Below are 27,452 nucleotides of genomic sequence, written 5' to 3'. Positions count from 1 at the left end.
GATGATCGAATCTCTTTAGTCCATGAGATTACTCATCATATATTGAAAACAAATGATCGAATCTCTTCAGTCCATGAGGTTAGTCATCATGTTATAAGAATGTTGTGTACCAGGAAAGATTCTACTGACAGAAGTGGCAAGATAGTCTGGGACTTCAAAAGCTGGTGGAAACTGTACTACAAAGTAAGCTATCTCAGAAGAGACAAAAAGCAAATACAAAACCATAAATCACCCCTAGAGGGCTTGCTGCTCTTTGACAGGTTCGTGCTTGGCTACAGTGGAGCCCCAGCCTTTGCAGTGTCTTTTCCCTTCCATGCTGCATGTCTGTCCTCTTGCTATTCTTTTTCCACTCCCTTGAGGAACATGTCTGGGATGTTTTCGAAAATTTATTCTGCATAATCGGTTGCTTATATCAGAACAGTTGCTCCACTGTTTTTCGTTCCTTTTTTGTTTCTTCATTCCCCTTCTCCTATCCTCCCTTCGCTTCGGCTTTTGAGGTTCCCCTTTTTCTTCTTCCTCTGTGTGCTCCTGAAGGCCAGCCCATGCATCTGACATGTAACAAGTGACTGAGGAATGCGTAATTCCCAGCCCTGGGTTGACAGGTAGGGTTCAGGGTTCATGCGTACCCCCTGGTACAGGCCAGGCCCAGGAAGGGGTGATTTTCTGAGCTGCTACCTTCCCAAATTGCCAGTTGGTTCCTCTGTCAGGTGAGCCCCTTTTGAAGGGGGGTTCCCCCGGTGAATGAACATGCCATCAGAGACACTGGCAATAATGGGGGATTTCTCGCAAGAGCCAATCGTCATGCTCACGGTCGACATCTACCAAATGTAAACGGAATAAGGCCAACAATTCAAAGACCATCCCAGCTGCATTACAGTTCCTCATTGTTCCATGTACTGAAGACGGTTAGGCCTTTACTACAGTAAATCTGTTTTTTATTCAGAAAAGTGTTGATGCAAGAGCTGGATCTGTGAAATCCTGCTCTTATTTACAAAATGGCACTTGGCTTTTGGTGACTACTTCAGATTCTCAAGCACAACTACTACTTGCAACTTTGCTCCTCCATGGCTATCCTGTTCATGCCGAGGCCCATCAAATGCTGAATTCTTCCCGTGTTGTTGTTTACACTAGGCTGCTTGATGGTCTGACTGAGGCAGAAATTCAAATGTGTGTGTCTGATCAGAATGTCATTGCAGTCCATTGGGTGACAAAAAAGGTAGATACATCCATAGTGCCTACATGCAGTATCTTTCTCACTTTTGATAGAGTGGTGCTTCCATCAAAGATCAGAGCAGGCTATGAAGTTTTCACAGTCTGACCATACATTCCAAACCCAATGGGCTGCTACCAGTGTCATTTTTACAACCACACTAAAGAGTCCTATTTACACCCAGCCAAATGTGTAACCTGTGGTAGGGATGCTCATGAGGGGGATTGTCTGCCTTCTTCTCCCCACTGTATTGACTGCAATGGTGACCATGCTACCTCCTCCCAAGATTTTCCCATGTGTCTCGATGAGTGGGCTGTCCAGGAGATCTGGGTGAAGGAAAAAGTGCCTTACCAGGTCCCTTGCAAGCTGTTGGCTAGTCGGAAACCCTGCGTTATACCATCCGACACTTACAGCACTGTCCTTGCTACATCTTGCTCCCCAAGGGACATGGAACGCAGACATGCGACCTCAAATCCAGTACTGTGGTTGTGAAATTGCCCAGTGTCATGGTAGCATCCCCGTCTCCTCCTCCAGCTGTGCAACAAGCCACTAAACTTTTTACCTCACAGGGCAAAGTCACCTGCTACACAACTGGCAGGCCAGAAAGTACAGATGAAATACTCGCGTGAAGAGTTCCTACATCCCTCCAGCCAACAAACATCTGAGTCTTCCTCTGCTAACAGGAAAGGCTCCAAGAAGTCAAACGAAGTCAGTCATCTCCTTTGCCAACTTGGAGATCCTCTTTGACGGTGTCACCACATGGTACCCTTACCTGGCCGACATCTGTGTCGCCGGTGTGCACCGCCAACTGTTTCTTCATACTGGACTTTGCAGATCGACAGAGGGAGAATGCCGATGCCTCTGTAGATCTTGTGGAGCAGGATTCTCCAGCCTCTGTGCTCTGTAGCAGAAGGTTGGCACTCGGCAGCTGCTTTGGTAACAGCCCTTCATTTTTTTCTCTCCTCCCCTTTCCTCATCATGACTCTCGGTCAGTGGAACATTCGAGGCCTTGAATCAAACAGAAAATTTATGGCAGCTCTTAGAATTGCAGTGTCTGCTTGTTTTCTGCTTCCAGGAAACAAGATTGCGTCCTCACGACCACTTTGAGCTCTCGCATTTCTTCCCGGTCCGCTTCGACCTGACCTCTGAGGATGGCACTTCATCTCATGGGAGAGTCATGCTGCTCCTCTGGGATCACTTTCATAGTCAACACATGTCCCTGACTACCTGGCTTCAAGTTCTTGCAGTCTGCATTTTCCTTCCTCACTTGACCTTTTCCTTTGTACTGTACACATCCCTCCGTCATTTGGTGTCACCAGGGCAGACTTCCTCAACCTCATTGGGCAACTCCCTCACCCCTTTTCTGCTACTCGGTGACAAGTGAATACTATCCTCATTGGGGCTTGCTGAGAACCTGTAAGATAGGTGCCCTCTTGGCTGACCTTTTCAATCACCTTAACCTCATCTCGTTTCTGAAGAAGAGAAATTTGTTAACATCCAGTATAGATTTAAGTGTCAGGAAGTCATTTCTGAAAGTATTCGTATGGAGTGTAGCCATGTATGGAAGTGAAACATGGACGATAAATAGTTTGGACAAGAAGAGAATAGAAGCTTTCGAAATGTGGTGCTACAGAAGAATGCTGAAGATTAGATGGGTAGATCACATAACTAATGAGGAAGTATTGAATAGGATTGGGGAGAAGAGAAGTTTGTGGCACAACTTGACCAGAAGAAGGGATCGGTTGGTAGGACATGTTCTGAGGCATCAAGGGATCACCAATTTAGTATTGGAGGGCAGCGTGGAGGGTAAAAATCGTAGAGGGAGACCAAGAGATGAATACACTAAGCAGATTCAGAAGGATGTAGGTTGCAGTAGGTACTGGGAGATGAAGAAGCTTGCACAGGATAGAGTAGCATGGAGAGCTGCATCAAACCAGTCTCAGGACTGAAGACCACAACAACAACAACAACAACATAACCTCATCTGCCTAAACACAGGAGCACCCACATTCCTTTCAGACACCACTCACATGTATTCCCATTTGTACCTCTTTTTCTGCAGTGCCCAGTTTGCCCATCATCTTGATTGGTCATTCTCTCTGACACCTACTCAAGCAACCACTTCCCATGTGCTATCCGTTTACTGACTCCTACCCCACCTACATGCACTCCCAAATGACAGCTTTCTAATGCCAACTGGAGACTTTACTCCTTCCTGGCAACCTTTGGTGAACACCATTTTTCCAGTTGCGATGAACAGGTAGAATGTCTTCCAAACATTATCCTTAACACTGCAGAGTGTTCCATTCCTTGCACTTCCTCTTTGCCGCACTGTATCCCGAACCCTTGGTGGACTGAGGCATCCCACGATGCAATTTGTGCACAGAAATGTGCTCTCTGCATTTTTAACAGTCATCCTACGATGGCCAGCTGAATTTGTTACAAACAATTGCGTGCACAGTGTTGTCACATTCTTCAGGATAGCAGAAAAGCTAGCTGGATTTACTTTACTACTTCCTTTAACAGTTCCGCACCATCTTCCTTTCTGTGGGCCTACCTCCGACAGCTGCCTGGGACCAAGGTCCATTCCCCAATTTCTGGCCTGACAGTAGCAGATTATGTCCTAATGGACCCTACTGCTATCTCCAGCACCTTGGGCTGCTACTTTACGGACATCTTGAGCTCCAGCCACTATCACCCTGCCTTCCTTCACTGGAAACGAGTGGAGGCGGCTCAGGTGATAACCTCCCCTTCTCAGAATCGTGAGTGCTACAATGCCGCCTTTAGTATGAGGGAGCTAGATCAAGCTCTAACTTCATCCTGATGATCTGCCCCAGGACAGGATGATATTCACATTCAGATGCTGCAGAACATTTCTCTCGCAGGCAAGCACTTTCTCCTTCATATGTACAGTCACATCTGGGAAGATGGCATGCTTCCTCGACACTGGTGTGACGCGATTGTCATACCTATACCTAAGCCCGACAAGGAAAAACACCTTCCATCTAGTTGCTATTGCCATTAATCCTATTATGGCCTGTCTCTTGCTGGGCATCTCCTGCTCCTTGTTGCCATCTATTGCAGTTCTTCACAGACTTGTCTCTTTAACCAGTGTTGTCAGCGATGCCTCAATCATCTTTACTCATGGAGCATCAACAATGGCTTTTGCTTTCCAACTGACGAAACCGTTTGTATGAATTTCTGGCAGCATAATTGGTTTCTTCTGCTGTCTTTACATTGGGTCTGTTGCTCTTCCATTGGAACTACGAAATTCCTGTGGCTCATGCTCGATAGGAAACTTTCTTGGTCCTTCCACCTGTCTTACCTGGCTGCCTACTGTATGTGGTCCTCCAATGTCATACTTGTCCTCAGCAGTACGTCCTGGGGAGCATATGGGACTACCCTTCTCTGTTTATATCAGTCCCTTGTCTGTTCGAAACTAGACTGTGGGTGTTTAGTGCATCCCTCTTGCGCCATCTCAGTACTATCTACCATCATGGCATCCATCTGGCCATTGACGCCTTTTACACTAGCACGGTTTAGAGTCTGTTTGCCAAAGCAGCCAAACTATTGCAGTCATACCACTGTGACTTTTTCCTCGGCAGATATGCATGCCGTTTGTCTGTCATGCTGGGCCACCCATCGTATGCCTCCTTCTTTGATGACTCCTTTGATCGTCAGTATGGGGTGCGTCCCTCTTCTCTGTTGCGTCCTGTAGTTCGCTTTCAGCTCTTGCTCTGGCAGCTTAACTTCATGCTATCTGCCACTTTCCTGATGGGTGTAAACCCTTCACAACCTTGGCTTTGTGTTCACCTTAGCCTTCATTCACACTACTCCAGCCTCGCTCTATTGCCTTAAGTTTCACAACCTTTGCACAGAAGTTCGCAGTAGTACCTTGTGTACACTGGTGGCTCTCAGACTGACCGTGGTGTCAGGTGTGCCATCGTCATTGACATGAATGATTTTCAGTGTCAGCATCTGGAACAGTGCTCAGTATTTACAGCAGAGCTCTTCGCCCTGTATCAGGCCGCACGGTACATCTGGCAACATGGGCTTTTCAGTTGCGTCATCTGCTCCGACTTTCTCATTGCCTTTTCAGAGCTTCTGTGTGGTGTACACCATCCATCCCATAGTGCAATGGGTACAGGAAATCTGTGACTTGCTCACTCTTGATGGAGCCACTGTGATGTTTGTGTGGGTCCCTGGTCACGTCGGTCTGATGCTAAACGAGGCCACTGACTCTGCTGCCAAGGCTGCAGTCCTTGTACCTTGCCCAGCTAGTCCTTCCACTCCTTCTGATGATCTCTGTGTTGCCATCTGTCAGCAGGTGATGTCACTTTGGCATCACTACTGGTCCTCCCTTCATGTGAACAAGCTCCGGGTAATTAATCCTCTCCCATCGGCTAGGACGACCTCCTCTCGGCCCTCTAGTGCAAGGAGATCATTTTAGCTAGGTTGTATATTGGGCACTGTCTTTTTAGCATTGTCATTTGTTAAGTGGTGGTCTCCAATCACTATGTGCTCATTGTCCTCAACCTCTGACAGTTTGCCATTCCCTGACGGAATGCCCTTTTTTTAACCACTTACATTCTCATTTATATTTGCCGTCTGAGTTATTGGCCATTTTAGCGAATGATGCACAGGCTGTTTATGGCATTTTACTTTTTATCCATCATAGCAATATGGTGAAGGACATTTTATCTTTAGTTCAGGAACTCATTTTCACTGTGGCGTATTTTATGGCCCATTCTCCATGTCCAGTTTTTTTAGCTGTCTTTCCTTCTGTGGATTGGGTTTAACATGTAGTCGTTTTTAACTAACTTTCTTTCTTTCTTTCTTTTTTAAGTATTCCATGATTCTGACATGGGCATGTATGACTCTCGTTGTTTTTGTGCCCTTAAAAAAACCAAACGACCATAATTGTAGATATGACTGAAAGTCATAGTTGAGGCGTGCGACCATTAAAATAACAATTATAAAAATGGCTTTAAAATAGCTTGTTGGTCACAAAGTAACAGTTGCATGATGTTTCAGGACCCATTTATTATTATTCACATGTTTCAGGCCCTGCCCACCTTTATATGACCTGCTGAAAAATTGGTAACAGATATAATTTTTTTCCTACAATCTTGCAAATTTACACAAGTGTCTTAAAAGAGGAACTATGCTAAATCATGATTGAACAACAAAGACTATTAAAACAAAATATATACATTTTAGTACAGAATGAATACACAAATTTGACAAGCAAGTCAACAGAAACAAAGTTTACTTAGTCTACTCCGCAAATAACTTTATGACCAACATGTATGATGCTTACAGGCGAGTGATGCTGCTTACAGATAGTTCCCATATGTGAGCATGTTGACGATAGGTGGAATAACTGCTGTGGCACTGCTATAAATAGCCAATAGATAATTGCAAGAGATAACAACATTATCTGCTACAAAATTTATACTTTTTGCGGCACAGTGTAACTAGTTGCAGGTGGAAAAGGAGACACCATTTACTGTTGTTGCTTCGGCCCCCCTTCCCCCCCAATATGGAGTGAAGTTTGTCCTCACTACTGACCGCAGGTCCCAGGCTTGCTACTTTGGCCCTTGCTCTAAGCTACAAGATCAGACTGCCTGCTGTTTGCAGAGGTGGGCCCTCTTTCTCAGCAATTATTGCTATGCCATTTGTTAGCAGTTGGTGCTTCCCCCAGTATCCCCACATATCCAAGAGGATGGGGTCCTGCAGGACTCTGTACACTCTCTCTCTCTCTCTCTCTCTCTCTCTCTCTCTCTCGTAGCCATCAATGGTCTAGCAGCAGCTGAGGGTCCTCAGTATCACCCTCCTTTTATAGTGAAGACTTTTGCTTCTACTATTGTGCCTCCAGTGTCTTTGTCTCTGAATGTCGATGGCAAGGCACCATACGAAAGGCGCAGGCATGGGCTGCTGTCCATGACTTCTGTTTTCAGCCGCCAAGACTTGCATCATGCACTTTTGTTGATGACATACTGTTCACCCCCAACCAAAAATTTACCTTGACGACCAACTACTTAGTGTAGTTTTAGCTTTTGGGACTGGTCTGTGATTCTCAGTTGACGTGGACTCCCCTTCTTCACCGGCATAAATGAAAGTGCTGTCTGCACCGTAATACACTTCGCAGCCTGAGTGACATCAGCTGGGGTGCAGATCGCACAACCCTCCTGCAACTTTACAAAGCCCTGATGCAATCCCGTCTTGATTATGGGAGTCTGAGTTACAGTTCGGCATCGCCTTCAGTATGCAGATACTGGATCCAGTACATCACTGTGGGATTAAACTTGCGACAGGAGCCTTTCGAACTGGTCCTGTGAACAGCTTACTTGTGGAGGCTGGGGTTCCTCCATTGTGGATCAGGCACCAACAACAGCTAGTCAATTATGCTACCCATGTTCGCAGCTCACCTTAGCATCCAAACTACCATCTTCTCTATACAAACACAGAAATTCATCTCCCACACCGGTGGCCCAGGTCAGAGATTATGATCGCACTCTGTGTCCGGTCCCTCCTCTCTTAACTCCAGTTGTTTCCTCTTCCACCTCTCCTGTGGGATAACTCACATACACCTTCGTGGTGTATCCCTGAGCTCCAGCTTAGTCGTGACCTGTCACAAGGTTCGAAAAACTTGGTCCCTCCCGAGGCCCTCTGCCACCAGTTTTTCTCCATCCTTGGCACATTCAGGGGTTCAGAAGTAGTCTTTACTGATGGCTCCACAGTTGCTAGTGATGTGTGTTTTGCTTATAATCACATGGGACGTACTGAACTGCATTCATTGCTGGATGGCTGTAGTGTTTACACTGCAGAGTTTGTAGCCCTCTCTCGTGGTCTTGAGCGTATCCGTTCCTGCACCAGTGGATCTTTCCTCATCTAAAGAAACTCCTTGAGCAGTTTGCAAGCTCTTCACCAGAATTACCTTTGCCATTCCTTGGTCATTGCTATCCAGCATTCCCTATATGCCCTCAATGAATGTGGACGCTCTGTGACCTTTGTCTGGACCCTGGGCCATGTCGGGATCCTGGGGAATGAACTTGCTGATAGCCTGGCCAAACTGGCTCTTAAGATCGGTATTCCAAAAGCAGACCTCCAATGGGTATTATGCTGTAAAGTTTTAGGAATCTGGAGTATGGAATGGGTCACTCTGACTTCATCGGAAACTATGAGTGATAAAGAAGACTACAAATCTGTGGAGGTCCTCCATGCAGGTCTCTCAAGAGGACTGAATCATAGCCATGTCTTCTGTTGCGAGGACCAGCCCAACTGTCGTGCTTCCAGTTTGATGGTGGTCCACATTTTGCTGAACTGTCCCAACCTAGTCACCCTTTGGCGGACTCCTAATCTTCCTGACTTACTGCCCCTAGTGTTAGGTGACGATGCCTCAGTGGCTGACGTAGTTTTACATTTTGTTCATGAATGGGGCTTTTACAGCTCTCTTTAAGGGAGGGCCACTTCAACTTATCAGCCCATTGAGGTGTTGGCAGCCCACTCTGTTGCCTCCTCTGCCCAGAGACAGGGTTGCGGATATGCGTTCTTGATGGTCCAGCCCGGCCCACACCCTATCTGCTCTTTTACTCTTCTCCCCCCTCTGCCATGATCTGTTAGACTTGTTCATCTTTTGTCTCTCTGTGCTTCTCTTGTCCTGTCTGTGTTGCTAATTGTTCCTTGGAAATCTCTGGATGATGTACCTCTGGTAAGTGGCAGGGGATGGGGGTTGTATGTCCCCTCATTGCACTCTTTCAGGGGCTTGTGGCTGCCCTGTAGACATAGCACCTTACCTGCCTTTCTTCCTCTGTCTGCTTTTCTTCTTTTTATACCTTGTCTCTCATTTATTGACCTTTTGTAGACCTTGGGGTTTTCTTCCACTGGGTTTTGCACAGTGGGCTACCTCTGTTGTACAGTCATGTAGACCTGATGACCTAGTAGTTTCGTCCCTTTTAACCCTTAGTGTTTGGGAAGGTGAATGGAAGATTTAAATTTGGTAGAAGACTTCTGACAAAGTGCAGTACATCTTTAAAGGAAATCACATACAGAACACTAGAGCAACCAATTCTGTTATATTTCTCCAGTAATTGTGGTTCTCATCAAGTAGGCGTGACAGCATATATCAAACAAACCCAGAGATGTGCTTATCAGTATAACACATACTAAAATGTAAGGTAGAAGCTCAGGAAATTTAAAAAGGAATGTGTGGAAGGAGGATAGTGTTGTTCTTGCAGTATCTTAGCAGTCAGGCTGCAGTGCTGGACAGTGTAACCACCCCACGCATGTCCTGTCAGCACTCCTACACATGCATCCCAATACACCTATATCCATTTATTTATCTACAATTACAGTGTTCCAGCACTACAGCCTGATTGGCCAGGGTTTTGAAAAAATAAAATAGTTTTCTTCCAGATATTCCTGTTTAAATTTCCTGAGCATATCCACTACATTTTAGTAGTACAAATTTACACAATTAGCAGCACATCTCTGAATTTCTTTGATATCTATAGTCTTGCTTACTATACAAGAGTCCCAATTGCTGTAACAGTACTCTGGAAATTGTTACACCACATTTTGTGTGTGTGTGTGTGTGTGTGTGTGTGTGTGTGTGTGTGTGTGTGTGTGTGTGTGTGTGAAATATGAGCACAAGCATGGCTAGCATAGGGCCCTCAGACATTATATCATATCTTATTATTTACCATTATACCATATCTTACCACCTCCATGCCACAGTCATTCCCCCCTCTGTCAGCCCAACTTGTCTGACCCATAAACCATGATTAGTTCTTTGATGTATACTTACTGTGCCCAGGGACTTTGACTTTGGTCATTCTTCCACTCCCTCATCCTGTATCTTATTACTGTCTCTAGCTAACGAAGTACAACCACCGTTGTTGCAAGTTTGATCTTCCTGTTTTCAAATTTTTTTATTTGTAGTATTGGCTTTGTGGAGAGGTTGCGCAACATGGCAGATGTCCTACCAGATAAGCAGTTACGCTGTATTTACATACTGTGTGTGATACATGCAACCTTTTGGGGGCGGGTGGGATGTCATCAAGTACCTGCATGGCTGTAGCCCCTTATCAATACAGGGGTCGCACTGTTAATGCTTGTTCGTCAACTTCTTGTGAATCCCAAGGAGTGAGTGTTTCTCCTATCAGGGAAATCTGTGCAATATACCTGTTCTAGGTAGCTGTTGCTGCATAGGGTAACATCCATGGGAGGGACCCAGTTGGAGTGGATGACATAACATACACGCAAACAATACACAATGAAGGAACGTACCTAAACTGTCAGAAGATTGTTGTCATTGAGCTCCATCACTCTCATGTGATATATCAGCTCGATACAATGTAGTGTGTTGCAATCCAAAGACATTTTCTCCCTTAATTATGCCATGGCAGGAGAACTGATTTCAGAAACAGTTCCTAAACACAGGAAGACTGAAAGTATATCTCTGGACACCCAGCCTCATTGGAATTTCAGGAAAAAGACATGTAGCCAATATGGCCAAGGAGTTCCCAAAAGGATGCCTGAGAATTAAAGATACCAGGACCTGACTGACAGACAACCCTATACCAACAATTCCTAGTGTCCCAGAATAGTGATGTCAGGCAGCTACATTTCACAAGAAACAGTGTAAAAGTCTTCGTGCAAAAAGTATCTCTGAGAGTCTATAGTTACCTAGCAACTCCACATTGGCCACACTAGAATAATCCATCAATACAGTTTTAAACACTCTACTCTACCGTATTGCAATTGCAGAGCTCCTTTATTAGAGATATTCTACTTTTTCCATGATAAACTGAATTTGGAAGTTAGATGACTCATTATTCTTACATTTATCTGATTGCATATAAGCAGCAAACCTAGTTTTACATGTTATCTGGCAGTGCAGTTAATGTACGTTTAAGTCTGATAATGTTGCCTTGCATATCTTCTAGTGGTATCGATGGTGGCAACTGGTTGCCTTCCAATGTAGGGTTAGCCCTGGAGGGTCTCTGGCCATTCGTAGCTGACTGGTAGGCTTGTCATCCTAACCTGTTAATTCATTTAAGTGTTTACATATCTTTATTATAATTAGTACGACTTCATTGACCTGAGTATCTTCTGGTGTCTTACAGTGACTGGAGAGTTTGCCGAATGTGTGCCTCCTGCCGCATGACAACGTCCAAAGGGTTTCCGACTGGCCTATCCCCCCTTTCCCTCCCCTCCCCTTTCACCACGTGTTATGGTACTTAACTCTCTCTCTCTCTCCCTCTCTCTCTCTCTCTCTCTCTCTCTCTCTCTCTCTCTCTCTTAGCTGGTGTTATCTTTGTATTGGTTTGATACTCTCCAGTTGCAGGTACTAATTAATCATAGGTTGAGTCCTTAAACTCATTAAACAATTAAGTTGATCATATTTCTGTCTGTCAGCACCTCACGGTGAGTGTTGGTGTTTTTTGAAGTGTTTGCATTTCAGATTGTGCCGTATTTATGTTAGTTTCCTGCTATCGGAGAAGCCTGTGACCATTCATATATCTTTTCTTTCTGTAAAGTGTGTGTCTCCTGTCAATTGAACTGATAAGAATCGCACATACTAGAGCAGTATTCTAATATTTGGTGTAGAATGTTGGCATGTAGGATTTATAGTAATGCAAAAAGGCTATAATGTATAGGAGTAATGTGTATTAGAATGCAGTAGTGTACCTCTTAACTTTCAGAATACACATGCCTAATATAGAGATCATAAAAGTATGTATGTTTGTTTATTTTTCGCCAGGAATGGTGGAATTTTTTTCACAAAAATAACTGGTGGTGGAATATTGATGTACCATGATCCAAAGGAACTTCTAAGTAATTCCTAATATTGATACGGAGCAATGAAGGCAGTCATACCAAGTGAGTCCTTGTTCAAATTTTACTCCATCATGTCATAACTTGATTCTCTTCCTGTAACATCAGGTTAATACTAACTTTTCCTCTAAATTTAACGTGATGTTTATTTTTAAAATGTTATTTTTGAGAAAGTTTAAGTGGTTATTCATTTATTTCATTGTGTTAATAACATGCAAATTAATTAATTAATCTATCTTATTCGGTTGTTAGCTTATTATTTCTCACAGGCACAAACTTGAGAGCTTCATAAGGTAGCCACATTATGAAAACTTAGCCTGAAACATGCATCTGTTCATAGTAACAATTGCTTCTGGAAAAGGACTGGTAATTATTTAATATCAAGATGTTCTTGAAAGTAACCAGCTTCTTTTAACAATGTATATGGGCATTGCTCTTATCACACATCCTTTGATCTTGCAGTCCTTGCCTACTAGGTGCTGTTCCATACTTCACACCACACACACACACACACACACACACACACACACACACACAATCTACCTCCTAATCCACTCCTCCATGTCTTTGAGTGCGACTTGCAATTCCTTCTGCCTGCACCAAAGTGAGCTCACTTTCCTAACCATGCAGTTGGTGCCTCTTCCTCCCAGTCATCAGCAACGCTTCCCTCCCAACCTTCGTCCCAATCCCCATCCCATTGCTCCACTCACCCACTCCACTTCGGTACAACTCTTCACCCCAGTTGAGCTACAGTACCAGTGCAATGTACTCAGTTGGGACAATGTAGCTGTGCATGTGTGTGCGACTGTGTTTTGTCACTTGCAGCTTGACAGTTTGCACAAGGATATAAATTTTGTAATGTTGCTCTGTTTAGTGACATTGTATCAAGTCTTTGCTTTGACTTTTTTGGGTGTATAGTTTGTATATCTATTAGTTTGTTATGTCTATATAATAGAGGGAAACATTCCACGTGGGAAAAATTTATCAAAAAACAAAGATGATGTGACTTACCAAACGAAAGCGCTGGCAGGTCGAAAGACACACAAACATACGCACAAAATTCAAGCTTTCGCAACAAACTGTTGCCTCATCAGGAAAGAGGGAAGGAGAGGGAAAGACGAAAGGATGTGGGTTTTAAGGGAGAGGGTAAGGAGTCATTCCAATCCCGGGAGCGGAAAGACTTACCTTAGGGGGAAAAAAGGACGGGTATACACTCGCGCACACACACACGTATCCATCCACACATATACAGACACAAGCAGACATATTTAAAGACAAAGAGTTACTTGTCTTTAAATATGTCTGCTTGTGTCTGTATATGTGTGGATGGATATGTGTGTGTGTGCGAGTGTATACCCGTCCTTTTTTCCCCCTAAGGTAAGTCTTTCCGCTCCCGGGATTGGAATGACTCCTTACCCTCTCCCTTAAAACCCACATCCTTTCGTCTTTCCCTCTCCTTCCCTCTTTCCTGATGAGGCAACAGTTCGTTGCGAAAGCTTGAATTTTGTGTGTATGTTTGTGTTTGTTTGTGTGTCTTTCGATCTGCCAGCGCTTTCGTTTGGTAAGTCACATCATCTTTGTTTTTTGATAAGTTTGTTATGTCTCTTTTATATAATCTCTACAGCCTCCTTGATGGTTGAGTTACAGTAATTTGAAGTGTGTGAGTGAGTCCCTATCTACTCAAATGTGAAGACAACACTCCATAGAATGGAAGGTAAATAATGTTGTGTTAGTCATATGTTGGTTTTTCTGATAAGTCTTGATATAGCTTACTTTTGAGGTGTCATAGTCCTCTGCAAATATAGTTTTAGCACAGTTCAGCACAGCTGTCCTTAGATTGGTATACACTGTATCTGTGATACACTGGCTGTGCCCAGGATCACAGTGTAAAAAAGCACATCACATCTGATGTAGTGAATGATGTTTTATAATGATGAGCTTTCCAGTAGTGACGAAGAGATGCAACACACAAGGTACAAATAAAATGTTAATGGCTACAGTCCACATAATCCTAGGTTTTTGTAAAGGAAGTAGATCTTTCCTTACTACTCCCATATTAGCTGTTCCTGCTGCTTCCAAAACCAGAAATTGTGCCCTACATTCTCTAGCAATTTCACCATTACATTCCTCATTAGGAAATCAAGTGTCAGATACACTGCATAGCGATCCACTATTTGTGAACTTATGGCAGCTCCCATAATTCTGACTTACCGAAGAATTAACAAAAATGAGAAACAAAAGAAATGTGAGGTGATTATGCCTATTTGATTTTACACAAAGATTGTACAATGAATTTGGAACTTGCACACAATGTGATCTACAAATATTTTTCAGGTTCATAAGTCGGATGCTACTGCACTCAGTACTAAATTATAATGGGAGCTGGTTTACTGTCAGCTCACCATCGTAAACACCACTGACCGATTACATTCAGTGCTTGAACCTTGGAACAAATGCTTGCACTAATAAACTTCTGACACACTGAACAGTTAACTAACTACAGAAAGTTTGTTCCTTCACATAGGAAACTGGATCTGGCAAACAAGTACAGTACTTATGACAAATTGTTGACAACTAAGAAGCTAGGATTGAATCTGAGTTGTAATGCAGTGCAGTGCATAGGGGAGTTATGTAGGAATTTTATGGAGTAGGATCAGATAGTGATAGTGGGTGGAGCAGGGAATAGTTTTAATAAGGATGGGGAATATGACATAGGTGGTGACCTGGTAAAGATAGCTACTCAAACTGGTGGCACTAATGTGCATTTCATGCAACTGTTTCAGCATCATGATCAGCCTCATCTTAATCTGGCTGTTAGGCGTGTTAACATGGGGCTGGGGAAGGCACTGATGGCAGAGGGCATGGGTCACATTGCTGTGGTGCCAGTTGAGTCTATCAGTAGATCAGGTTTCACTAGGTATGGATTGCACCTCAATAGGTATGGGAAGGGGAGACTGAAGAAGGTTATAGGTGACAGTGTAGTGGTTGGTGGTGGGATCACTCGTGTAAAAATTCCTTTAGTAGTTGGTGTTTGAGCTGCACCTTTTTTAGATTGAAATCAGCTGATAGGCATACCTGCTTGAAGGAAGTCCCTCTAACTAATGAATCACCTTCATAGGATGTCATGTTCCCAAGTAGAAAAGGAATTAGCATATTTCATCAAAATATAAGAGGCATTAAAGATAAAGATAGTGAACTGCTAATACATGCTGATTCAGAAATTATTCGTCTATTGGAGCACCACTTAAATAATTTGACAATTCAGAGACTTCTTTACCAGGATACAGATTAGCTGGCTGATTTTTCAAGGAGTTTCTTGCAGGGTGGGGGAGTGGCCATGTACGTAAAAAACAGTATTCCACTTGAGTCCATAGATGGCACTGCACTGAACAGATATTTGAATGTTGTGCAGGGACAGTTGAATTTAGTGAAGCTAAACTTCTAATTGTTGTTGTTTATCGGTCCCCTGACTCCGACTTCAGAGCATTTCTGCTCAAGCTAGAGAGGGTTCTTTATTTACTTTATAGGAAGTACGAGATATTAGTTATATGTGGTGACTTCAATATTAATTTTGTGTATGATTGTGCAAGAAAGAGGATGCGGTAGATATCCTAGATTCATGTGATCTGATGCAGGCCGTTTTCCTTCCAAATTGGGTGCAGGGGAACAGTAGCACAGCCACAGACAGTATTTTTATTCATTCTTCATTACTAGATGGGCATTCTGTTAGTAAAAGGGTGAATGGCCTTTCAGATTATGATGCACAAATTTTAACACTAAAAGGCTTTTGTACAGAAACAAATGTCATATATAATTACAAACTATGTAGGAAAGGTAATCCAATGGAAATAGAGAGTTTTTTAAACATTGTAAAGGAACAAGAATCGCAGGATGTTTATAGTGCCGATAGCTTAGTGACAAATATAATGCTCTCCTTAACACATTTCTCATGCTATTTGAGTGTTGCTTTCCATTAGAACATTCTAAATTGGGTACTAGCAGTAAACTCAGTTGTGCAGTCATCAGTGCCTGCCAGCAGTAAAAGGCAGCCTGGGTGGCTGACTAGTGGGATAAGGATATCATATAGAACAAAGCAGGAATTATATCCAAATGTTAGAAGTAGTCACAATCAAGCTAGAGTAGCCCATTGCAAACAGTATTGTAAGGTGTTTAACAATGTTGTCAGGAAGGCAAAGACTGTGTGGTACAGAAATAAAATAGCTAATTCACAGGATAAAACTAAAACCATGTGGTCAGTGTGAAGGAAGTGTCTGGTCAGCAACACGAGGTTGACGATATAGAGTCAGTTCGTAATAAAAATATTTCTGTTACTGATAAATCAGATATATGTGCAGTATTTAACAACCATTTTCTGAGCATTGCTGGTGAGTGAAATAGAAATTTAGTTTCTACAGGGAATTGCATAACTCTCTTGGAAAATGCCTTTCCAAGATTGATGTCTGAAATACTCCTCTGTGATACAGACAAGGGGGAGATTGAATCAATAATTAAATCACTGAAGACTAAGGACTCTCATGGATATGATGGAGTGCCTAGCAGAATACTAAAGTACTGTGCTGCACATGTTAGCCCTGTAATTAGCCATATTTGTAATTTTTCCTTCAGGAATGGTCAGTTTCCTGAACGATTAAAGTACTCAGTAGGAAAGCCGCTTTATAAAAATGGAGAAAGGGATAATGTAGACAATTTTATACCTATTTCTATGTCATCAGTGTTTGCTGAAGTTATCGAAAAGGCTGTGTATGTAAGGATAATTGGTCATTTTATATCACATCATTCGCTATCAAATGTACAGTTCGGCTTTAGAAGTCATTTAACAACTGAAAATGTTATATTCTCTTTTTTGTGTTAGGTACTGGATGGGTCAAACAAAAGGTTTCGAATGCTAGCCATATTTTTTTGATTTAACTAAGGCGTTTGATTGTGTTGATCACAAAATATTGCTCCAGAACTTGGACCTTTACAGAATATGGGGAGTAGCTCACAATTGGTTCACCTCTTACTTTAACAACAGACAGCAAAAGTTCATTATTCACAGTGTTGAGAATGGCTGTGATGTGGGGTCTGAGTGGGGTACGGTCAAATGGGGGTGCCCCAGGGAACAATGTTGGGGCAACTCTAGTATTACGGGTAATTCTAAAATACTTCTGTTTGTTGATGACACTAGATTTGTAGTAAAGGATGTTGTGTGCAACATTGGCTCGGTTTCAAATAGTGCAGTTCATGACATAACTTCGTGACCTGTAGAAACTAAACTAATGCTAAATTATAGTAAGACTCAGTTTTTGGGGATATGAGTAGTGAAACTGAACAGTTCAGATTTCTAGTTCAGATTTCTAAATATTCAGATAGATATTAAACTGTTGTGGAAAGCCCACATTCAGGATCTTGTTCAAAGACTTATTGCTGCCATTTTTACTATTTGAGCAGTATCTGAAGTAAGGTATCATTAAAGAAACAGGCGGTTCAGGCAATAAGTGGTTAAGTTCGCGAACCTCTTGTCGACTACTGTTCACTAGTCTGGGTATTTTGACATTAGCCTCTCAATATATATATTCTCTACTATCATCTTGTTATCAGTATCAGCTTCTTCCCAAGAATTAGCAGCTTTCACTCAGTTAATAAGTGTCAGAAATCCAACCATTATTTGGATTGAATTTTGTGCAGAAAGGAGTGCAGTATACTGCTGCATCCATTTTCAATAAGCTACCACAAGAATTCAAAAATCTGAGCAATAATCCATGCACTTTCAAATTGTAACTGAAGAGTTTTCTCATGGGTCACTCCTTCTGTTCTGTTGAGGTGGTGCTTGAAAAATTAAGCTGATTCTTATGTTATGTTGTTGACTGCGTTTGCTTTAACTCATGGCTTGACTTTTTTTTTGGGTTCATAAACATTCTATTTTTATCTGTTCTTACTTTTATGTTGTAATTTCATGTACTGACACATTCCATGACCTTGGAAATTTGCTCCTGAATTTGGTCCTACAGAACATGACGTGTAAATAAAAAATAAAAAAGCACAATAAGCCATGTATTGTACCACTTTAAAACCTAAAATTAATTACTATCAGTCAAAGATTTGGCATACAAAACTGATTATTAAATTATAAGACAATTACGAATAAAAATTCTCAATACAATGGAGAAACAGTCAAAGTTGCAAATTTCAATTTATTTAGTTGATCAGTAGAGTTGGATCAGGGCCCATTTTCAAATCCTTCAGTTAGTCAAAATGGTATTTTCCGAACTGCAAGAACCATGTCAATATAACAGACATATATGTATAACAGAGTGCGAATGAGTAGTTACAGAGCATACAGATAACTATACCAAAAAGTGTATCTTAGGTAAGTGTGATAGTATGCAGAAACTCACTGAGTTCTTTTGAGCTGTTTGTTAGAAATTTAACTATTGCTGATGTCAGCTCTAAAGAAACAGGTAATCGTTTTCAATGATAGGGATGTCAGTTTCTTTAAATGTTTGGAATCAAAATGATTCAGAAGCATTATTGTGTTTCTACATTTTGATTGTGAAACTTTCCTGTTGTTTAGAGTAGGATTCTAATATCTTGACTGAAAACGCATTTACAGGGAATGCTAAAAGGTTTCTTATTCTTTCTCAGATATATACACTATGTGATCAAAAGTATCCGGACACCTGGCTGAAAATGACTTAAAAGTTCGGGTTGCCCTCCATCAGTAATGCTGTAACTCAGTATGGTATTGGCTTGCCTTTAGCCTTGATGACAGCTTCCACTCTTTCAGGCATATGTTTCATCAGGTGCTGGAAGGTTTTTTGGGGAATGGCAGCCTATTCTTCACGGAGTGCTGCACTGAGAAGAGGTATAGATGTAAGTCGGTGAGGCCTGACACAAAGTTGGTGTTTCAAAACATCCCAAAGGTGTTCTATAGGATTCAGGTCAGGACTCTGTGCAGGCCAGTCCATTACAGGGATGTTACTGTCGTGTAACCACTCCGCCACAGGCTGTGCATTATGAGCAGGTTCTTGGTCGTGTTGAAAGATGCAAGTGCAAACCCCCAAATTGCTCTTTAACAGTGGGAAGCAAGAAGGTGCTTAAAACATCAATTTAGGCCTGTGCAGTGATAGTGCCATGCGAAATAACAAGGGGTGCAAGTCCTTCCATGAAAAACATGACCACACCATAACACCACCGCCTCCGAATTTCACTGTTGGCACTACACATGCTGGCACGTGATGTTCACCGGGCATTCGCCATACCCACACCCTACCATCAGATCACCACATTGTGTACTGTGATTCGTCACTCCACACAATGTTTTTCCACTGTTCAATCCACCAATGTTTATGCTCCTTACACCAAGTGAGGTGTCGTTTGGCATTTACTGGCATAATGTGTGGCTTATGAGCAGCCGCTTGACCATGAAATCCAAGCTTTCTCACCTCCTGGCTAACTGTCATGGTACTTGCAGTGGATCCTGATACAGTTTGGAATTCCTGTGTGATGGTCAGGACAGATGTCTGCCCATTACGACCCTCTTCAACTGTCGGCTGTCTCTCTGTCAGCAGATGAGGTCAGCCTGTACATGTTTGTGCTGTACGTATCCCTTCACGTTTCCACTTCACTATCACATTGGAAACAATGGACCTAGTGATGTTTAGCAATTTGGAAATATTGCATACAGACATTATGACACAAGTGATGCCCAATCACCTGACCGCGTTCGAAGTACGTGAGTTCCGCGGAGTGCCCCATTCTGCTCTCTCGTGATGTCTAATGACTACTGAGGTCACTGATATGGAGTACCTGGCAGTAGGTGGCAGCACAATGCACGTAATGTGAAAAATGTATGTTTTTAAGGGTGTCCAGATACTTTTGATCGCATAGTGTATGTCTAACTGGAACAGTGTGTATAATGAACCTAGTTTGTATCCATATTCATATCTGTATAAAATGAATAAGGAGTGCTATGTGAAATCAACACTATGTCACCAAAGGTACTACATTAAAACTTCTAGTAGCTAAACCTTACTAACTACAGATAACCCCTTTCGGACCAACATGTTTTGTCCTTTAGAAATTAATCTTCTTTTAGGTTCCTCATCTTTGTGAACCAAAGACATTGTAGATAGTGCCATTTTCACCTACACCTTGATTCCCCATGGAATCAAACCTGACTTTCTTTCCAGTTTTGGATATTTGTGCCTATAGTGTACAGTAAAAATACACACTACATGGCATTTAAGTTACTTTTTTGTCATTCGTACATGAAAGATTGACTAATAATTTATTAAAATGTCGTAAGTAAAACTTTGTAGAAAGTAAAATTATGTTTTTTGCATCGATGTCAACATTATCCTTAAGACATTTCGAAGTTGATTTTTTTTGTGTTGTCCACATCATGTCTGCCCCTCTGCTTTCGTCAAATAGTGTCTATGATTATGATATGATATGATATGATATCTTGCTTCTTATGGCATTTCCTTCTCTGAGAGTCTGAGACAGTTTGCAAGAGACCTTCTCATAAAATGTTTTTGCCAATACTTAGCAAGTTCGTCATAGTTACCCATTGTGTGAGTGCATCAGGATGTTGGCATTCTTTCATGGTTTTTGTATTTCACATAAAGAGTTGCCAAGCATTTACTGCTGACACATTTAAAGGGAATATTATGAGTTACCAGTACAATGTTTAACTTTTACTTTGTTTTCTGTATTTGACAGCATTTTCTTCATATAAGTCTATTCCTTCCATAGGTTAGGCTATTTTTTATACTGGGTAACATAGTACAATTGATTTTGATTTTTTTTCTTAGCTGCTTGATCTATTGTTTGGTTTTCCCAACAGGCCTGTGTGAGTCAACAGTGAAACTGTCATTAACATTTTATATAGACTAAAGTAATTATTGGATTCTGATCAGCTGAATGGCAAAAATAATCTCTTCCACTCTTAGGTATTTTCTTGTTGTCTCCCAAAGGAGTGGTCCCAACTCTTCGATCTTACAATCTTATTGTTATTATACCATGATCTCTTCATAGATCTGCCAGCACCTAGTGTTGGGATAGTGTTACCTATTCTCTCTCGTTGATATATAGCAGATTGCACCAAATTGCGAGGATGAGAGAAAAGGCATGAGGCCTTATAAACTGTATCTTATTGGATTACCATATGTATATTGTTTTGCTCCCTGTCTCCCATAAAATGGTATCATTGTCTTGATCAGCAACAAATTTACATCCTGATGATAAAATTACATCAGTTTTTAATCAGTATGTCCACAGAGGCCATTCCTTAGAAAAATTTTGTTTTCTGAATTATGTTTGTCATGATTTACATAAATATGTTCCATGCCATAACAGAAATAGCCTTCTTCTGAAAGTAGTTAATCATTTCCCAGTATAACATTGACCTAACCTACAAAGCTGACAATAACCAGATACAAGTGAAATTGGGGAAAAATACTGTCAGTCCATTAGCAAGTAACATCTAGCTTCATATTTGTAGCTATTTTTGGCATACTAGCTTGTGTTAGCAGCAGTCATGGAAAAGAAGGTCCTCACCAAAGAAAAGTTTAAAAAATTTAACAGAATTGATGCTTTTTCTGAAATTAAGAGAATTAGTTGGGAGTTCACTCCTTCCCTGTTAGATAAGATCAATAAACCCCCGATTCTTTAAAGAAACAAATTCCCATGTATAAAACATTTTCAAACAAATGGTTACTTTGCAAATGAATTAACTTTTTAAATATATACCTTTAAGCATGTAAGTGAGGAAAGGTCAAGGAAAAATTTGAAATTATGCTAATAGTTCATTGGAAATCACTAAGCGTGCTCATTATGAAATGCTGGGTGAATATAAATGGAGTAATTGGCTCAGCATTTTGGGCAAAAGGTAGTTTTTTATGCATCTCAATGTTTATAACATTGTATCTCCTGAACTAGTATGTCATACAATGATACGATTTTTCGGGTACATTAAGTGATACTTTGAGGATATTGTATGCAAAACATGTTGTGAATAGGATTAGTAGTAAAGAAGTAATAAATTAAATTTTTGTGCCTAATGGATTCAAACTGTAATATTTGCCTCATTGTGTTAAACTGCTCACATAATATTGTAAGTCTTAATGAGTAGATTATGACAGCATTTTAAATTAAGCAATAATTACACAAAATATTGAAAATCAATTTTTTCCCCCCTCACACTGCAACTGATACTGCATTCTGAGCTAGCTTTTTAGTAATATAAATAATTAAATGGTCCGTAGATCATTTGCACAATTTTTATCAAAACAGTGTGGAAAAAGTCACTTTACAGTTTATGTATACTTAATAGGTTTGCGAGTGTCATCACATCATCCTTTTTCTTTGGCCTTTGTCCCGCGTCTATGTTGGGTAATTTAAAGGGTGGCAGGATGCCCTTCCTGTCACCTGTCTCCTCACTGCTTTCAACTTCGGGTTTTAACCAGCTTTCTGTGCCTAGTATTATGTGAGATGCACTGTTTGTAGGAGTGGTTCAAACTGTGGCACTTTCTTGCAAATGCTTAAACAGTTAATCACTAGGATTTTAATACTCTTACTTGCAGTGGTTATTTCTTTGTATCTTGTACTGACACTTCTGGGCCTCTTATAGCTATTGTTACCTGAACTGGCTGAAGACGCACTTAATGCAGAAAGACTCAAACAGTGAGCCACCTTGGTAGCAGCCTCTGATGTGTAGTGCACATCTGACTCATTTAGTGGAACTCTACAGTTCTCTACCTTACGGCACAATTCTAAAAAGTTGCTACCATGCTTGCCCCAGAATCATCAGTCTCTGGTTAAAGTCTTCACTTGTCTCAGAATAAGGGGCCACAATCAGTTCTGGGGACAATGCCACAAATTGTCAGCTTCATTGCAACTCTGTGGTCAAAGCTGGTCTTCTTAATCTTCTTCTACTAATCACTGGAGTTATCAAAGTATTACTTCAGAACTCAGATGACGGGGATCATTTGTTCCAGTGTGCACCACAATTTGCAGTTAGTTCCACTCTGTTTCACTGGAATAACCTCTTCAACGTGTTGAATGAGATCTTTAGGCATATGCACTGAGTGTATATGATGATCTTTCTCATCCCTTGCTGCCATTTTGTTAGGGGTACCATTATTTGTCATATGTTTGAATTGCCAATGATTAATAGGCTCTGACCCTTTTGCATTTGCTTCCTCTTCATACAGGACACAGCAGGTATCCCAGCAGGTGAACTGAGTCTCACTAGTTCCATTTTGGTGTCATTAGAAGACAGGACCTTGAACTTGTTAGGAGGATGGGTATAACATCCTGAGTTTTCTTTGGTCCCTGTCTCCCCTGTACAAGGCACCTAGCCCTACCACTGCCACACTACTCACAGTCAAGTGGACAAATAGTGATAGATCCTGTATTTCTTGCAGAGGACAGTGCTGAGGTACCTTTGGTATCTGGTACACTGTTCTCAAGAGTCTCCCCAACACATTCATTTGCAGCAGCTTCCAGTCGCTTGTCAGTAGTTTGAGCAATTTCCAGCTACGTACAAAAGTTAAAAAACTTGCTCTTTGTTTAAGAACAGCCTTTGCAGTGGGGCTGCATTGTGTCTGGTGCAATGTTTTACAGAGCACTGAACAAATAGCCTTAAAATAAGCTTGCTGAATCTCTTTTAATTTCTGGATCCGCCAAGCTAAAAGTATTACTAATTCCCTTTAAATTAGCGCACAAATGAAATTTCTGTTACGGCAATAGAAAAACGTAGGACAAAAGTTTACTTATTTCCCGAAACACTTTTGGATTATACTCACTATTCAACCCGAAAATAGTGTTAATTTTTGATAAAAGCAGACAGTATATACTTGTATTGAAAGAAAAAACTAAATGTGACATGATATGTTAATTATATGATGTGCTGCACTAACTAAATCACAAATACTGATTTAGTATCAGATAATCTGCATGATACAAGGGAGTGTTGTTATGAACAACCCAGATGTGTTTAAAGAACCACAAAAGCAGAATATAGAACAAATATTACTGCAAATTTTATGGAATAAAGTAATGATACTTGAGTGAGGGTAGTGAAGCCTAACGTGGGAGCCCAGTATGAAATTGCACAAAAGGTGGGACAAGTGAAATAATGTGGCTTGTTTCCAATTGTGGTGGGCTTTTTATTTATTTTTATTGGTCACAAGGCTGTGACATGGGTCAGCTTAAGTTGGGGCCAGTCTGGTGTCTTTACAGAAGTGACTGCACACTGTGGTATACATACTCTCTAGATCAGGGTCAGTCACAGTGTGCAAAACTGCACAAATACACAATGTGCAGACTGCGTGCAGTTGAAGGCTCAGTCTCTCAGCACTATTCTTTATGAAGGCTCAGTCTCTCAGCACTACTCTGTATGTCTCGGCTTTGCTCGGTCCTTCTCAGTATAGTATGACTTTTCATTTAGCAGTGTGATGCAACACTTTTTTCCAGAATTTGGTGAAGCTTATTTTGGTCAATGTGACTTTTCTCAATTAGGCAGCCTAGTGATCTGTTGCATTCCTTTCAAAATGAATGGGAATCACAGAGGGGAGGGATGAGAATTCTCTATATCTATTTTGTAGTCCCATAATCGGTGGGTACTGCAAATTTGCTATGATACAGAAATCCAACAGCACAGAAAGAATTTAAATAATTGGTCAATGATGAAAGAGCTATAAATTGTAATGATTGACAGATATGGGATTCATTGTTCCGTATATCAAGAAGCACTTTGTGTTAAATATGCAGGCATGGAACACATGATGGAATTGGTAATGAGAAAAGTAAATTTTGAGCAGTTGTATGCGTTAGTAAATCATCAGTTGCAACAGTTTTTGATGGAATTGAATAGACAGTATGGAGACATGATATATTACTGCAAAGTATGTTGGTTAAGTCTAAGGACATGCCGGGAATGAGTTTGTGATTTAAGCCCTGCTGTTGTTGAATTGCTGAAGTAAAAAAGGAAAGCAAGAATGAACGTTGGAGGTTACAGGATGGATTGCAGGCCTCAAATTTTAATCGTGGTAGACTGCAGACTGCTCTCAGTATGACGCTGTTAGGAGAGAAGCAACTTATTTTTGATTAAGTTCAGTGGCTTAAAGAAAACATGAAATTTGAGCAAGCCATTGTGGCATTGAAAGAATTACAGCAATAGCTTTCTAAACATTTGGGGGCAGTGCCAATCTTATGTTGGTTTTTGAGCGGTTTTCAAGACAGTTTTCAATTTCAGTTGAAAGCACCCCTGTTTATCTACAGATGAAACTGGTCAGTATGCATTGTAATTCCAGTTAAAAAGACAAATTATTTTACATTAAAGCTTTTGAGAAGTTCTACATTGTTTTCCTTAGAAAGAGTTTTCATGTCTCCATAACGAGGTCGCAAACACGATATTAGTGTTTTGGTCATCATAAGTCTGTGCATGTGCTGATAAAGTTTTTTGCCACATATAAATTTTGGTTATGTCTTCAGCACACTAAAAACATTTTGTTCGGAAAGCAGTGGAGAGTAATTGCATTTCTTTTGATCACATGACATTTAAAATTGTGGTGAAGTGAATTTTTTACTTTTTACTAGCAGCAGCCTTTGGTGCAACATGGGAAAATTTGTGACTGGCCTCATCTTTGTCTCAGTCGAATACTGTGGTCATGTGTTTCATACATAATGCACTACTTGTCTTGTGGCCTCAGCTAAGTGTTTGAATTTTCTTTTGTAGATTTGGATACACAAGTAGAATAATCTTTTTATAAGAGAACACATTTCCTGCATAGGCTATATACTTTCATTGTATGTCTTGCACTTAGCTCATTTAAATGTCATTGGTAATTGTGCATCTCTCACCACCCAAACCTAATTATACAGCCTTTACTTGTAAAGCAATATCCAAGATCGTTTTACAATGTGTGCTTCATAATACCAATGAGGTTGAAAGTAGTTAATTGTAGAGTGTAATTACAGTTAAAGAATAAAGCCTAAAGCCTATGGAGAAAGAATGTTCTCTTTCAAATGTATGTTGATGATTACTAATTCACAGCTGCATTTTTTTCCTTGGCTGCTTTAAATTATTTGTTTGCTCTCGTGTTCATTCAATGGGGACACTCTTTCATTGCAGAATTATTTAAAGTGTGTGTGATGTCTGCTGTTTGTAAATACAGGGTGTTTCAAAAATGACCGGTATATTTGAAACGGCAATAAAAACTAAACGAGCAGCGATAGAAATACACCGTTTGTTGCAATATGCTTGGGACAACAGTACATTTTCAGGCAGACAAACTTTCGAAATTACAGTAGTTACAATTTTCAACAACAGATGGCGCTGCGGTCTGGGAAACTCTATAGTACGATATTTTCCACATATCCACCATGCGTAGCAATAATATGGCGTAGTCTCTGAATGAAATTACCCGAAACCTTTGACAACGTGTCTGGCGGAATGGCTTCACATGCACATGAGATGTACTGCTTCAGCTGTTCAATTGTTTCTGGATTCTGGCGGTACACCTGGTCTTTCAAGTGTCCCCACAGAAAGAAGTCACAGGGGTTAATGTCTGGCGAATAGGGAGGCCAATCCACGCCGCCTCCTGTATGTTTCGGATAGCCCAAAGCAATCACACGATCATCGAAATATTCATTCAGGAAATTAAAGACGTCAGCCGTGTGATGTGGCCGGGCACCATCTTGCATAAACCACGAGGTGTTCGCAGTGTCGTCTAAGGCAGTTTGTACCGCCACAAATTCACGAAGAATGTCCAGATAGCGTGATGCAGTAATCGTTTCGGATCTGAAAAATGGGCCAATGATTCCTTTGGAAGAAATGGCGGCCCAGACCAGTACTTTTTGAGGATGCAGGGACGATGGGACTGCAACATGGGGCTTTTCGGTTCCCCATATGCGCCAGTTCTGTTTATTGACGAAGCCGTCCAGGTAAAAATAAGCTTCGTCAGTAAACCAAATGCTGCCCACATGCATATCGCCGTCATCAATCCTGTGCACTATATCGTTAGCGAATGTCTCTTGTGCAGCAATGGTAGCGGCGCTGAGGGGTTGCCGCGTTTGAATTTTGTATGGATAGAGGTGTAAACTCTGGCGCATGAGACGATACGTGGACATTGGCGTCATTTGGACCGCAGCTGCAACACGGCGAACGGAAACCCGAGGCCGCTGTTGGATCACCTGCTGCACTAGCTGCGCGTTGCCCTCTGTGGTTGCCGTACACGGTCGCCCTACCTTTCCAGCACGTTCATCCGTCACGTTTCCAGTCCGTTGAAATTTTTCAAACAGATCCTTTATTGTATCGCTTTTCGGTCCTTTGGTTACATTAAACCTCCGTTGAAAACTTCGTCTTGTTGCAACAACACTGTGTTCTAGGCGG

The 27,452-nt window shown here is 41.4% G+C and overlaps 1 protein-coding gene across 3 annotated transcripts in view; it reads left to right on the top strand.

Moving 5' to 3' along the window:
* The window catches only part of LOC126470461 (uncharacterized protein DDB_G0271670-like), a 177,088-nt gene that overhangs the window by 40,266 nt on the left and 109,370 nt on the right, over positions 1–27,452 (top strand). For all 3 annotated transcript variants that reach the window (XR_007586211.1, XM_050098319.1, XM_050098318.1), the window contains exon 4: positions 11,979–12,097. The gene's annotated coding sequence lies outside the window, so the exon portion shown is untranslated. The remainder of the gene's footprint in view (positions 1–11,978; positions 12,098–27,452) is intronic.

The sequence above is a fragment of the Schistocerca serialis genome, chromosome 3, assembly GCF_023864345.2.
Source record: "Schistocerca serialis cubense isolate TAMUIC-IGC-003099 chromosome 3, iqSchSeri2.2, whole genome shotgun sequence".
Classification (NCBI taxonomy): domain Eukaryota; kingdom Metazoa; phylum Arthropoda; class Insecta; order Orthoptera; family Acrididae; genus Schistocerca; species Schistocerca serialis.
This window is presented reverse-complemented; position numbering and strand designations above follow the sequence as displayed.